This window comes from Phyllostomus hastatus, unplaced genomic scaffold, assembly GCF_019186645.2.
Source record: "Phyllostomus hastatus isolate PE091 unplaced genomic scaffold, TTU_PhHast_1.1 phas_contig_80, whole genome shotgun sequence".
In the NCBI taxonomy this organism is placed as follows: Eukaryota; Metazoa; Chordata; class Mammalia; order Chiroptera; family Phyllostomidae; genus Phyllostomus; species Phyllostomus hastatus.
The window spans coordinates 12,407,192-12,421,267 of record NW_025333960.1 but is presented as its reverse complement, the minus strand read 5'-3'; positions in this window follow the sequence as shown (position 1 = coordinate 12,421,267).

The window sequence follows — 14,076 nt, the reverse complement described above, 5'->3', positions numbered from 1 at the left end:
TTATTCAATAAATATTTACTGAGTGCCTCTTCTACACCATCCAGTTGTTAAATATTAAATTCTATTTACTCAGTGTGGGTAAGGCCGTGCAAGCACTGAGTCTCTGAAGGAGAGTGTATAATTACTTTAACTAGGGATTTTTGGAAATGGGATAAAGGAGGTGAGTATAATTCTATGACCCAACAATTCAAGTCACGTTCTGTTTATCTATTATTTAATTTCAGATTTTTCTCAGGGCTTAGAAAGCTATGAAGTTGCTTTTAATGATGGGTGTGTGTAATGGTTCATTGTCTACAGAAAGTGGCAAGTAATTTGTGGGAACAAATTTTTTAACAGCTTAATACTTCTAAAAAATTACATAACCTTGAGTTTCAGGTTTTTAAATCAGTGCATTCTTTATTTCTTTATTTTCTTCTGAAGGAAGATATAATCATTGGCACAGAATACAGATTGAGTTGTGAAATAAGTTTCTGTCTGTCCAAGTCTGCTAAGAGTGAGCACAAGCTTCCAATGACTCTTCCAGTTTCAAACAGCCACCCAGATATGCGAAGTTCACAAACAGTAGCCTGGTCCTAATTCAGATCTTGATAAACCATTGTAGACTTTTCAGTGTAAGAGATTTTACCCAGAGCTGAATAAATGAATGAATGAATGAATGAATAAATATCACTTTTTCTAAAATTGTGCATCCTTTAATCAATTTTCAAATTAACATGTGCCAAGTAAAATTTGCCCTTTTCAGCATCTGAAACAGTTGTAACACAGGACCTACTGTAGGTAATTGGTGTTGACTCACACAAAAGGTCAAGTCTTTCCACCTTTTTATCAGACCTGTTTCATCGAGATGCTATGCCTTTTAGTTCAGTATGGCACTTGCGAATCACATTATTAACCTTTTGCTGCGAGAATCATTACATGGATAATTTGGGGGGTTGCAGGATAACCAAGCATAGCAATGTGAAATATATTCATATTTAAAATTCTTGTGTATGTATGATAAATATTAAAACATGACTGAGCTAAAATTAATAAGCTTGTATTTAAAGCCTGGCAGTATTTAAAATTATCTGCCCAATGACAATTTTACATAATCACATTAGAATTATCTCTGATTATTTTGGGTTAATTGCTACTTAAAATCTGAAGGTAAAAAAAAAGTCCAGAAATTTCTAGGTAACAGATTTTTAAATTGGTAACATCAAACTGGTTCTCAGAATAATGTACCCACCTTAGAGCCAGCCAGTATGCAATATGTACTGAGAGGCCCCCCTGTGCAGAGGACTGTTCTGAGTCCCATGGGGAGACAGGAGAGCATCTCTGCAGTTTACAGTGACGGCGCAAGAATGAAGATGTCAAAAGAATCGCAGCAACACCTGTGCAGGTATGTGACATATTAATCATACCTAAGTGCTAGGAGATTCCCCACAGTGGTACCACCTGAACATATTACCTATGACATCTGTAAACAAACAAGGTTGCATTTCCATTACCTAAGACCCTAGACTTTTGTCCCCTTATCCCCTCCTATTCATCTTCATATTTTTAGGCTTAAGAATTCATTCTGTTTCCATCCACTTGAGTTTAAGCTCCACAAAAGAAGATATTTTCATTTATTTATCCATGGATTTGTTCAAAAAGTGCATAGTACCTGGCACATGAGGGCTCTCAATAAATACTTGTTGAATAAATAGATGTAATGATTTCTACAATGGACAAAGACAAGGACACTTGCCCTGGTGAATTTGCTGACACATTTGAAGATAATTTCCAAATCAATGTGGATGTGTATCTGTGATATATTTCCTTTTACTGATAGACCCAACTGTCCCAGCCTGAAAGGACAGGAATAAATATCTCTGAAGTCCCAGGAAGGACAACCTGAGGTTTCGAATTGATAGTTATATGGGCTTGTGAAAGACAAATCTATTCTTTAAAAAAAAAATGAAAAGAAAAAAAGCTATCTGTTCTGGAGGGTAGCTTTGCAAATTGGTTGAAAAGTGAAAGAAAAAAACCATCACCAACACCAGGTAACCTGTCTGATTGTGTTTTCCTTTAATAAACTACTATTTGACTGGCTTAAGTTTTTGTTGTTGTTGTTGGAGAGGACAAGCCAAATGAAATTGGAATTGCTTCTTCTTGGGCAGAACAAAACTAAACAAAACAAAATCTCCATTGCCCTGTAAAGCAAATCATCAGAGCAGAACCCAACCTCAGATCATGGAACAGTTTATGGAGAGATGACCGCCTCCTCTGAAGCACACCTCACACACACCTGCCCATCCTTGTCACCAGCTGATGAAGCAACTCGTGCATCTGGGAGAGTAGATCTAGTAAGCACAGTTTTTATTTCTTTATTTTCAAAACATGAAACAGACATAAGGGCAAACAGTAGTTCTTGATATCATTTCCCCACTAAAAGCCCTTTGAGGCCCCAGTGTATTGCAGCAGAATACAGGCAGCCTCCTGTTTTTCCAAATAGCTGCCACAGGCATTTAATACACTTGCCATCAGTTGCAGTTCAATGACTGTGACAATCCATTGTGGGAACATCTGGGTTTAACCTGGGATTTGTCAGCACTTTGTGTTCTTGCATCTATTTGCCTTGATGTCTAGATTCCTCAAACAAAAGGAATACAATCTAATTTCAAATTGAGGTAAATGGGAAATTGATGGATGTTGCCTTGTAGGCAAAAACCACACACAACTAGTTTGAGCCCATGAAATAGAACTACTCGAGGAAAAACTCAATATTTTAAATTCAAAGTCTCATTTCTGCACCTTTACTTTCCATTCTTTATTTAATGGTGGTTCTTTTTTTTTTTAACCCTACAACCCTTTTGCCTCACTTTCCTCCAATTCTGTGTCATTCCTATAGCCACAATCAGCAGACAGGGGTTAGGATAGCAAAGGTTTGTGCCTCAATGTTGAGTGGTCCCCAAGGGAGGGACGATGCCTGCTGTCAAGGTGCCCATAGTCCTGTGCTGTCATCAGTCAGGAACTGAGTCTCCATGACTTCTATTAGGCTCTCTGGACTTCCCCATGAATCCCAGCTGCAGCATTCTGGCACTGGCTGTTCGGCAGAGGTGGCCAGGCTGTGTTTTGCTGATCACAGGATTCAAAATCCATTGTCTACCTGAAAGGAATTATAGTTTGAAGACTTGGGAGCAGGCAATTTCACTGAGAAAACAAGTTGTGATTTCCAGTTCACCAGATGGCTCACTCAGCAAGTTCACTCGTTTAGCTTGAGCTTTAGTTGACTAGTTTTCCTTGTCTTTGCAGCAGCACCTTACAGAGTTCAGCCATTCCCAGCTTCCTGATGCAGCTGGAAACTAAAGGGCAGAGAGAGGGTAACAAGAATGTATTTTAAAAGAAATATTTATTTCCTTTAACAATATTTTATTGTTTATGCTATTACAATTGTCCCATTTTTCTCCCTTTGCCTTCCTCCACCCAGCCTGCTCCCACTTCCGTAGACAGTCCCCACTGTGTTGTCCATATCCATGGGTCCTTCATATATGTTCTCTGACTAACCCCTTCACCTTGTTTCAGTCAGTCCCCATGTCCTCTTTCCCCTCTTACAGCTGTCAGTCTGTTCTATGTGTCCATGCCTCTGGGTCTGTTTTGCTCATTAGTTTATTTTGTTCATTAGATTCCTTTTATAAGTGAGAGCATAATTGGTATTAATTGGTATTTGCCTTATACCGACTGGCTTACTTCACTTAGCATAATAATCTCTAGTTCCACCCATGCTAACATAAAAAGTAGGGATTTCTTCTTTCTTTCTGCTGCATAGCATTCAATTGTATAAATGTACCACAGTTGTTTTATCCATTCATTTACTGATGGGCACTGAGGCTGTTTCCAAATCTTGGCTATTATAAATAGCACTGTTATGAATATGGAAGTGCATAATTTCTTCTGAATTGGTGTTTTGGGGTTCTTCAGGTATATTGCCAGCAGTGGGATCACTGGATCAAAAGACAATTTCATTTTTAGTTTTCTGAGGAAATTTTGTACTGTTTTCCACAATGGCTGCAACAGTCTGCATTCCCACAACAGTACACCGGGGTTTCCTTTTTTCCACATCCTCACCAGCACTTGTCATTTGTTGATTTGTTTATGATGGCTATTTTGGCAGGTATGAAGTGATATCTCATTGTGATTTTAATTTGCATCTCTCTGATGGCTAGTGGTGTTGAACATTTTTTCGTATGTCTATTGGCCCTCTGTGTGTCCTCCTTGGAGAAGTGTCTGTTCAGGAACTTTCCCCATTTTTAAATTGGGTTTTTTGTCTTCCTGTTGTTGAGTCATATAAGCTCTTTATATATTTTGGAGACTAATCCCTTGTCTGATGTGTTGTTGGCAAATATGTTCTCCCATGTAGTTAGTTCCCTTTTAATTTGAATGATGATTTCTTTAGTTGTGCAGAAGCTTTGTAATCCTCAACAAAATATTAGCAAGTCAGATCCAGGAATGCATTAAAAAGATCATACGTACATCATGATCAAGTGGGATTTATCCAGGGATGCAAGGATGGTACAATATTTGCAAATCAATAAACGTGATACATCCCTTAAACAAAATGAAGGACAAAAATCACACAACCATATCAATAGATGCAGAAAAAGCACTTGATAAAATCCAACACCTATTTATGATAAAAGCACTTAGGAAAGTGGGAATAAAAGGAACATACCTCAATATAATAAAAGCCATTTTATGAAAAACCTACTGCCAACATCATACTCAATGGGCAAAAACTGAAAGTGTTTCCTTCAAGATCAGAAACAAGACAAATGTGTCTGCTTTTACCACCATTATTCAACATAATACTTACTGGAAGTCCTAGCCACAGTGACAAGACAAGAAGAAGAAATAAAGGCATCCCAATTGGAAAGGAGGAAGTAAAACTGCCATTATTCACAGATGACATGAGAATGTACATAGAAAACCCTAGGAGAGGGAAGATGGCAGCGTGGTAGGAGGAAGCAGATTCCACTTCCCCCCACACATGGGAGAAAAACCTAGCCGATCTATGGAGGAACAGAGCAAATAGCCAACAGTACAATAGCATATATGAAAATAGGAGCTCAAAAATTGTAGTGGACATTGAAAAACTGGATGGTAAGGAGAATGCTTCAGGACAATAAGGGCTCAGGGATCAGTGCGGGGACCAGGGAGGCTGCAGCCCCAGGCCTGGAGCTTTCCAGGTCCGCCACAGGGCTCTTGGGAGAGAGCTGGATCAACTGCTCCTTCCCTGGTCAAAAAAGGTTTGAACAGCACCGGGAGAGACCTGGTTGCTTGAAATCACAGAGAGGGGAACAAGGACTAAGTGGCAAACACACAGGGACTATGAGTACCCACTCATAGCCCTGGGAAGAGTATGCGCCTGAACCCCTGAAACCAAAGGAGGCCTGGCCATGCACCCGTGCCTGCAACTGGGGGAAAGCATGCTTAGGAAGGCCCAGATCCCACACCCAAGGCCCCGCAGAGAGGTGCCAGACTAGCTCTGGGGAGAATGCCCCACTAACCCTGGGCAGAGTACGCATGAAGCTGACTGAGTTGTGTTCCATTAGCACACTACTCAAGGTCCTATACTCCCTATTCTTGTTATCTATATCTCATAGATTCTGTCATATGATTGTTGCTCTAATATTACTGTAAATAATACCTATTCCATACAATTGTAAATACTACACAACACCCCTCCCAGATCTTAGCCCACTTCACAGTTTCCTGATATCTATTACTGTAGTGGGTAACTATATTCTCTTACATACTACACCTATTTACTGTCCTTTACTCTCACCTGACCTCAGAATCTGACCTCCCACAACTTCACTGCTTTCTAGATTCAACTCACAATCCTTCCCTCCCCAACAAAAGTCTTATCTTCTTTCCATCCTTTCTAAAAGGTGGCTAGTTGGGTGGAATATCACCATTAACACTATACATAGCCAAAGAATCTCCTATCTCTTCTCTACTAGCTGCTACTGTAAATATCATAGAATACTCTCTTGCTGTCTTAAACCATTTTGCCTTACTTCTCCAACTGATCACTAAAAAGAGTAGGTGGAAGCTGTGAACACCAGGGTACCCAAAGGAGACTGCACCACTGAATCTCACAAGTATTCTACCACAGAAGTTCACACCATAAACCCAGGGAGACAGAACAGATCAATTTAAGAAGCTGACACTAACAAGAAGACTCTCACAAACAATGGGAAGACAAAGAAACAATCCCCAAATGAAGGGAAAGGAGGAAGCCTCAGAAAGAATGCTAAATGAAATAGAGGCAACTCAACTATCAGATACTGAGTTCAAAACAATGGTTATCAGGAAGCTCAATGAGCTCACAGTGAATTATCAGAAGCTACAGGGAAACTACAATGAACTCACTGCAAACTATATCAATATGAAAAAGGAAATAGAAACTATCAAGAAGGGCCAAGAGGAAATGAAGAAGGCAATTTCTTAGCTGAAGAACACAATAGAAGGAATCAAAAGCAGGGGTGATGGAGCCCATCAGGTCAGTGAGCTGGAGGACAAAGTAGAAAAAAAACAGAAAGAAGAAGAAAAGGAAAAGAGGCTCAGAAAGAATGAAGAAGGATTAAGAAAAATGCAAGACAATATGAAACCTAATAATATCCATATAATAGGGATACCAGAAGGAGAAGAAGAAGAGCAAGGGATAGAAAACCTATTTGAAAAAGTAATGATGGAAAACTTCCTTAATTTGATGAGAGAAAACATCACACAAATCCAGGAAACACAGAGAGTCCCAATCAAGAGGAACCCAAAGCGGCCCACCTCAAGACACATCATAAGTAAAAGGGCAAAATGTCAAGACAAAGAATCTTAAAGGCAGTAAGGGATAAACAGGAAGTAGCATACAAGGGAGCCCTGATAAGGCTAGAAGCTGACTTCTCAATGGAAACACTCCAAGCCAGAAGAGAATGGCAAGAAATATTCCAAGTAATGAGAAGCAGAGGTGTGCAGCCAAGGCTACTTTACCCAGCAAGGCTCTCACTCAAGATGGAAAGCCAAATAAGAAGCTTCCCAGAAAAAAAGAAGTCCGAAAGACTACACCTCCACCAAACCAGCTCTGCAAGATATGCTAAAGGGCCTGCTTTAAGGAAAAGGAAGAGAGAGAGAGAGAGAGAGAGAGAGGGAGGGAGGGAGAGGAACACAGGTACGAAAATGGCAATGAATAAGTACCTATCAGTAATAACCTTAAATGTAAATGGATTAAATGCTCCAATCAAAAGACATAGAATAGCTGAATGAATAAGAGCACATGACCCACACATATGCTGCCTACAAGAGACCCACCTCAGGATAAAAGATCTACATAGACTGAAAGTGAAGGACTGGAAATAAATTTTCCAAGCAAATGGAGAGGAAAAAAAAAGCCAGGGTAGCAATACTCATATCAGACAAAATAGACTTCAAAAAAAGGGTCATAAAGAGAGACCCAGAAGGTCACTTCATAATACTCAAGAGAAGAATCCACAAAGAAGACACAGACATTGTAAATATATATGCATGCAACAGAGGAGCACCTGAATACATAAAGAAAACCTTACAGGACTTCAAGAAAGATATTGGTAGCAACACAATTATAGTAGGGCATTTTAACACTCCACTGTCAAAACTGAACAGATCTTCCAAACAAAATATCAACAAAGATATTGTGGCATTGAACAATACCCTAGATGAAATGGACTTTACTGATATATATAGGGCCCTTCATCCCAAAAAGCTAAATATACATTCTTTTCAAATGCACATGGAACATTTTCAAAGATAGACCACATGATAGGACACAAAACAAGCCTCAACAAATTCAAGAAAATTGAAGTCATACCAAGCATTTTCTCCATCCACAAGAGACTGAAACTAGAAACCCACCCCAAGGAAAAAACCCCAAAACATTCAAAATCATGGAGACTGAATAATATGCTATTAAACAATGAATGTGTCAAGAATGAAATTAGGGAAGAAATCAAAAAGTTTCTGGAAACAAATGAAAATGAATTCACAACAACCCCAAATTTATGAGACACAATGCAGGCAATCCTTAGAGGGAAGTTCATAGTGATACAGGCCTACCTAAAAAAGATAGAAACATTTCAAATAAACAACCTAACCCTACATCTACAAGAACTTGAGGAATAATAACAAAAACAGCCCAGAGCAAGTAGAAGAAAGGAAATAACTAAGATCAGAGCAGAATTAAATGACACAAAGACTAACAGCACAATTCTAAGGATCAATGAATCCAGGAGCTGTTTTTTGGAAAAGATAAACAAAATTGACAAGCCTTTAAGCAGACTCATCAAGAAAAAAAGAGAGAGGACCCAAATAAACACAATCGGAAATGAAAGAGGAGAGATTACAACTGATACCACAGAAATACAAAGGATTGTAAGAAATTACTATGAAGAACTATATGCCAAGAAATTTAAAAAGCTAGGTGAAATGGACAAATTTGTACAAAAATATGATCTTCCAAAACTCAATGAAGAATCAGAAAGCCTGAGCAGACCAATAACAGCAGATGAAATTGAAGCAGTAATCAAAAAACTCCCAACACACAAAAGCCCTGGACCAGATGATTTCACAGAAGAATTCTACAAAGCATTTAAGGAAGAGCTAACCCCTATCCTTCACAGATTATTCTGAAAAATCCAAAATGATGAAAGACTCCCAAACTTTTTATGAAGCCAGCATAATCCTAATCCTAAAACCAGCTAAAACTACAACAAAGAAAGAAAATTGCAGGCCAATATCGCTGATGAATATAGGCACTAAAATTCTCAACAAAATATTGGCAAACTGCATCCAAAAATACATTAAAAAGATGATGACCAAGTGGGATTCATCTCAGGGATGCAAAGATGGTACAATATTTGCAAATCAGTAAATGTAATACATCACATAAACAAAAGCAAAGACAAAAATCACATGATCATATCCATAGATGCAGAAAAAGGATTTGATAAGGTACAGTACCCATTTATGATAAAAACACTGAGCACAGTGGGAATAGAGGGAGCATTCCTCAGCATAACATTCCTTAGCCATAATAAAGGCCATATATGAGAGACCTACTGCCAACATCGTACTCAATGGGAAAAACTAAAATTTTTCCACTAAGATCAGGAACAAGACAAGGTTGTCCACTTTCACCACTTCTATTCAACATAGTATTTGAAATTTTAGCCACAGTGACCAGGCAAGAAAAGGAAATAAAAAAACATCAAAATTAGAAAGGGGGAAACAAAACTGTCACTGTTTGCAGATGACATGATAGTATACATAGAAAATTCTATAAACTCAGCCAAAAAAACTTCTCAACCTAACAAATGAATTTGGCAAAACAGTGGGATACAAAGTCAATATCCAGAAATCAAAAGCATTTTTGTATGCCAACAATGAAACAGCAGAAGCAGAAATCAAGAAAAAAATCCCATTCGATATAGCAACAAGAAAAATAAAATTCCTAGGAACGAACCTAACCAAAGAGGTAAAAGACCTGTATTCAGAAAACTACATAACACTGAAGAAAGAAATCAAGGAAGACACAAACAAATGGAAACATATACCGTGTTCATGGACTGGAAAAATTAACATCATCAAAATGTCCACACTACCCAGAGCAATTTACAGATTCAATGCAATACCTATTAAAGTACCAATGGCATATTTCACAGACATAGAACAAACACTCTAAAAATCTATATTGAATTATAAACGACCCCGAATAGCTGCTGCAATTTTGAGAAAGAAGAACAAAGTAGGAGGGATCACAATACCTGATACCAAACTGTATTACAAGGCCACTGTAATCAAAACAGCCTGGTACTGGCATAAAAACAGGCACATGGACCAATGGAACAGAACAGAGAGCTCAGAAATAAACCCAAGTCTCTATGTTCAATTAATATTTGAAAAAGGGGACAGCAACATAAAATGGAGTAAAAATAGCCTCTTCAACAAATGGTGTTGGGAGAACTGGACAGCTACATGTAGAAAAATGAAACTTGAGCACCAACTTATGCCATACACAAAAAATAAATTCAAGGTGGATAAAAGATTTAAATATAAACTGTGACACCATTAAAGTTCTAGAGGAGAACATAGGCAGGAAAATCTCAGATATATCATGCAGCAACATTTTTACTGATATGTCCTCTAGAGCAAGGGACCTAAAGGAAAGAATAAACAAATGGGATCCAATCAAAATAAAAAGCTTCTGCATGGCTAAAGAAAACAGTATTAAAATAAAAAGAGAACCAACTGTAAGGGAAAACATATTTGCCAATGATAACTCAGACAAGGGTTTAATCTCCAAAATATATAAAGAACTTACACAACTCCACTCTAAGAAGACAAGAAACCCAATTAAAAAATGGGCAAAGGACTTGAACAGACACTTCTCCAAAATGGAGGATCCAGATAGAGGATCCAGACACATGAAAAGATGCTCAGTATCACTAGCTATCAAAGAGATGCAAATTAAAAGCATAATGAGATACCACTTCACACCAGTCAGAATGGCCATCATAATAAACAAAGCAACAAACAACAAGTGTTAGAGAGGTTGTGGAGAAAAGGGAACCTTAGTGTACCATTGGTGGGATTGCAAATTGGTACAACCACTATGGAAAACAGTATGGAATTTTTTAAGAAAAGTAAAAATGAATCTACCTTTGGACCCAGCAACTCCACTGAGAGGATTATATCCTAAAAACCCTGAAACGCCAGTCCAAAAGAACCTATACACCACAATCTTCATAGCAGCATAATTTACAATAGCCAAGCACTGGAAGTAACTTAGGTGCCCTTCAGTAAATAAATGGATCAAAAAATGATGGTACATTCACACAATGGAATACTATGCAGCAGAAAGAAAGAAGGAGCTCCTACCCTTTGTGACAGCATGGATGGAGCTGGAAAGCATTATGCTAAGCAAAATAAGCCAGGTGGTGAAAGATAAATACCATATGATTTCACCTTTAACAGGAACCTAAACAACAAAACAAACAAGCAAGCAAAATATAACCAAAGAAACTGAAATAGAGAACAGACTGACAGTGACCAAAGGGTAGAGGGGGGGAATTTCAGGGGAAAGGGGAAGGGTTTACAGGAACAAATATAAAGGACACATGGACAAAAACTAGTGGGTGTGGCAATGGGAAGGAGGTGGGGAGGGATGGGTGAGTGGGCTGGAGTAAAAGACAGAAAACTGTACTTGAACAATGATTAAAATAAAATTTTAAAAAAGAAAACCCTATAAGCTCCACCAAAAAAACCCTGCTTGACCTAATAAGTGAATTATCAAAGTAGCAGGACACAAAGTCAATATTCAGAATTCAATGGCTTTTTTGTACACCAGCAATGAAATATCAGAAAGAAAAACTAAGGGAAAAATCCCTTATACTATTGCAACAACAATAAAAATAAAGTACCTGGGAATAAATTTAACCAAGGAGGTAGAAGACCTGTACCCAGAAAACTATAGGACCCTGAAGAAAGAAACTTAGCGAGATACGAACAAATGAAGGAAGCATATATCATGTTTGTGGATTGGAAGAATTAACATCATTAAAATGTCTATACTACTCAAAACATTCTATAGATTCAATGCTATTCCTATTAAAATACCAATAGCATATTTCACAGATCTAGATCAAATATATTTCAAAAAAGCATATGGAACCAAAAAAGACCCCGAATAGCCACAGCAATCTTGAGAAAGAAAAACAAAGTTGGAGGGGTCACACTATCTGATATCAAACTATACTAAAAGGACACTGTAATCAGAGCAGTCTGGTGCTGGCATAAGAACAGCCACATAGATCAATGGAACAGAATAGAGAGCCCAGAAAGAAACCCACATCTTTATGGTCAATTGATGTTTGACAAAGGAGGCAAAAGCATACAACGGAATAAAGACAGTCTCCTCAATAAATAGTGTTGGGAGAACTAGAGGGATACATACAAAAAAAATGAAACTAGACCACCATCTTACACCATGCACTAGAATAAACTCAAAATGGATAAAAGACTTAGATATGTCATGATACCATAATAATCCTACAGGGAAACACATGCAGTACAATTTCAGATATCTCTCACAGCAATATTTTGCTGATGTATCCCCTAGGGCAAGGGAAATAAAGGAAAAAAATAAAGGACTACATCAAATTAAAGAAATATTTCTTGTATATTAATTATTCATTAATATATTTATTCATAGGGAGAATATATAACTATTCTGAATATTCAAGGATCTATTAACAGATGTTTTATAAATGTATTTATACAGAGAACAAGTTTTAATGAAACATTTATAGGAAGAAATGTTCATAAAGAATATATTCTTGAATATTAAGAATATATTCAGACTTCTGGTCAAGATGGAGGCATAGGTAGGCATGCTTCATCTCCATGCACAACTACAGCAAAAATTCCAACTAGACTACAAGCAAATATCACCCAGTTCATCAAAAAATCAAGCTGTATGGAAGTCAGAGCTGAGGATTTAAAGAAGCCACATTCATCCAAACGGGTAAGAGGGGCAGAGATGCACAGAGGTACGGAGATGAGTGGCACGGAGAGGAGGAAAAATAGGCAGTCCCACATTCACGAGTGGAAGATAAAAATTGGGAGGGATACCTCTGGAGCGAGTGATCCCAGCCCCAGTCCAGGCCACTCAGCCCAGGGTTTGAGCACCAGGAAAATTAATCCCCATATCTTCTGGCTGTAAAAACCAGTGGGGTTTGGGGTGGAGGGAGAAACTGTGGGATTCTCAAGAGACTCCTCTTAAAGGGCCCACAACAGAATTAGGACTTATGCAACTCACTCCCTCTGGGATTCAGCTCCAAGAAAATAGCTGGAGGGCACAAGTGGAGGGCACAAGGGAGAAAGTGAAGTGACTGGCAACAAGGCGAGTTCCAGGAGACAGCTTCCTTCTGGGCAATCTCCAGAGGCCAGGCAGTGGCACAGTCCCCTCTCTGAGCCCTACCCCACACAGAGGCACAAAGCAGTGAAAAGAGTTGCCCCACCTGGGCAATTACCTAAGGCTCCACACCACCCAATTTGCAGGTGCCTTTTCTGCAATAGGCCACACTACTAAGACAATGAATCAAAGCAGTTCTACCTTATACATGGAAACAAACACAAGGAGGCTGCCAAATTGAAGAGACAAAGAAATATGGTCCAAATGAAATAACAGAACAAAACTCCAGTAAAAGAACTAAATGAAATGGAGATAAGCAATCTATCAGATGCAGAGTTAAAAACACTGGTTATCAGGATGCTCAAAGAAATCACTGGATACCGCAACAGCAGAAAAAAGACCCAGGTAGAAATGAAGGTTACACTAAGTGAAATAAAGAAAAACCTACAAGGAACCAACTGTGGAAAGGATTAAGCTGAGAATCAAATCAACAATTTGGAACATAGAGAAGAAAAAAGCATTCAATCAGAACAGCAAGAAGAAAAAAGAATTTAAAAAAGTGAAGATAGAATAAGAAGCCTCTGGGACATCTCCAAATGTACCAACATCTGAATCATAGGGGTGCCAGAAAGAGAAGAGGAAGAGCAAGAAATTGAAAACTTATTTGAAAGATAATGAAAGAAAACTTCCTTAATTTGGTGAAGAAAATAAACATATAAGTCCAGGAAGCACAGAGAGCCCCAAACAAGTTGGGCCCAAAGAGGACCACATCAAGAAACATCATGATTAAAATGCCAAAGGTTAAAGATAAGGATAGAATCTTAAAATCAGTAAGAGAAAAGCAGATAGTTACCTACAGAGGAGTTCCCATAAGACTATCAGCTGATGTCTCAAAAGATACTTTGCATGGTAGAAGGGACTGGCAAGACGTATTCAAACTGATGAAAAGCAAGGACCTACAACCAAGATTACTCTATCCAGCAAAGCTATCACTTAGAATTGAAGGGCAGATAAAGTACCTCCCAGACAAGGTATATGTAAAGGAGTTCATCATCACCAAGCCATTATTACATGAAATGTTAAAGGGAACTGTATAAGAAAAAGAAGAT